The 1,934-nt window shown below is 37.8% G+C and overlaps 1 pseudogene; it reads right to left on the reverse strand.

Annotated features, from left to right (window-relative positions):
• Positions 1-1,611: 1,611 nt before the first annotated feature.
• LOC126196904 (5S ribosomal RNA) lies at positions 1,612-1,728 on the reverse strand (annotated as a pseudogene).
• Positions 1,729-1,934: the final 206 nt, after the last annotated feature.

Here is a 1,934-nt window from a genome sequence, read left to right on the forward strand (position 1 = left end):
GATGATAGGACATGTGTTAAGACATCAGGGAATGATTTCCATGCTACTAGAGGAAGCGGTGGAGGGAAAAATTATAGAGGAAGACAGAGCTTGGGATACATCCAGCAAATAAGTGAGGACGTAGGTTGCAAGTGCTAGTCCAAGACGAAGAGATTGAAAAAAAAAAGACCTGTGCGCAGGCGTCTAATGCCGCGTACCTCCACAAGTCTACCAACAAACTATCGGATCCCTGATGCTCAGCATCAGTTATGTATTTCGTTCAAAAGACGGACAAAGACGCTTTTAAGCAGGTGCTCATAATGTTTTGGCCCATCATTGTATGATTGCCGCTTTCAGCGGTTTAAGCTGTGCTCTTAGATTCCTGTCCAACCACACCCTTGTAAATCGAGACTTATTCTAAAAAAATAGTCAAATATTTGTGACAAGAAAGAATATAAATGTCACTGTTGGTTTTTTCACTCATAGCAATTTCATTTTTTAATCTGACTGAAGTCACGAATTCGCAGGAATTCGTGACTGAGAGAGCACACTCTTGTATTAAACAACATCGAATATTCTAGAACATACTTCTGCTGCACGAATAAAAAAGTCCCATAATGTGTTACAAATGCGAAGATGAAAAAAGATTAACTTGTACCTTTTTTTAAGGTGTATAAACTTTTCATTTGCAGTTTTTAAAAAATTATAGTTGTTTAGATGAATTTTTATGGTACGGTTTTGTTTGTAGTTTTATAAATGTCATTCGTTAAATAAAAAGTCTTCTATTCTTCGATGGTCCTTCAAGTGAATTTGCGTTGTGTGATTATGAATTTCATTCAAAGAATTGAAATATTTTGATTTATTGATTTTTTAGACTGTAAAGGTTTGAGATTACATATATCTTGTCAGTTTTGATTGTTTTGGCGCTGTGACATTGTTTACATGATGTAAAGGCGGAAAAGAAGCATAGATATATTGCATTTAAGTTTGCGGATTAGAAAACAACACAGGCATGATAAAGGCCTAGAAAAAATATATTGTGAATAGTAATAATAATAAGAAGAAGAAGATAATAATTTATATTACATGTAGGCGTACAAATCAATTTTACATTCAGTTCAATCGGGCAAAAGATTTATAAAATGAGACATACAGAACATATGAATAATAATAATAAAACGAAATATACTTCGTTTAGTTACACGAAAAAAAAAGACATGCATTACGTATCAATGTAGCAAATGACCCACTGGGTTATGACAAAATTAGTTTTAGTTTCAGAAAGAGGGAGGGAGGGAAGATAAGAGAGAGAGAAGAGAGAGAAAGAGAGAGAGAGAGGGAAGAGTGAGTGTATATTTGGAGGGAGAGGGATGGAGAGATTCAGCACTTTTTTATCGAGATATTATTTAAGTTTTATGGTACAAAAAAAAGCACTCCGTCTTCAGGCCACAAGTGTCCCATCGGGACCATCCGACCGCCGTATCATCCTCAGTTGAGGATGCGGATAGGAGGGGCGTGTGGTCAGCACACCGCTCTCCCGGTCGTTATGATGGTTTTCTTTGACCGGAGCTGCTACTATTCGGTCGAGTAGCTACTCAATTGGCATCACGAGGCTGAGTGCACCCCGAAAAATGGCAACAGCGCATGGCGGCTGGATGGTCACCCATCCAAATGCCGACCACGCCCGACAGCGCTTAACTTCGGTGATCTCATGGGAACCGGTGTATCCACTGCGGCAAGACCGTTGCTTTATGGTACAAAGGAGACATAAAATTGATTTGCAGTGCTTGTCTGTAATGCGAGTATTTTGTTTTTGTACTTTTTGTTTTTCGCGCGACAAACTGAAATACAGGAACCTAGACACATTGAAAAACACAAAAAATGCTAAACTCTGTTTCACTATACATAACCAAAAATAGAAAACACAAATTTTATACGCTAGTGTTCGTGATGGA

Source organism: Schistocerca nitens, chromosome 7 (genome assembly GCF_023898315.1).
Source record: "Schistocerca nitens isolate TAMUIC-IGC-003100 chromosome 7, iqSchNite1.1, whole genome shotgun sequence".
Lineage (NCBI taxonomy): Eukaryota > Metazoa > Arthropoda > Insecta > Orthoptera > Acrididae > Schistocerca > Schistocerca nitens.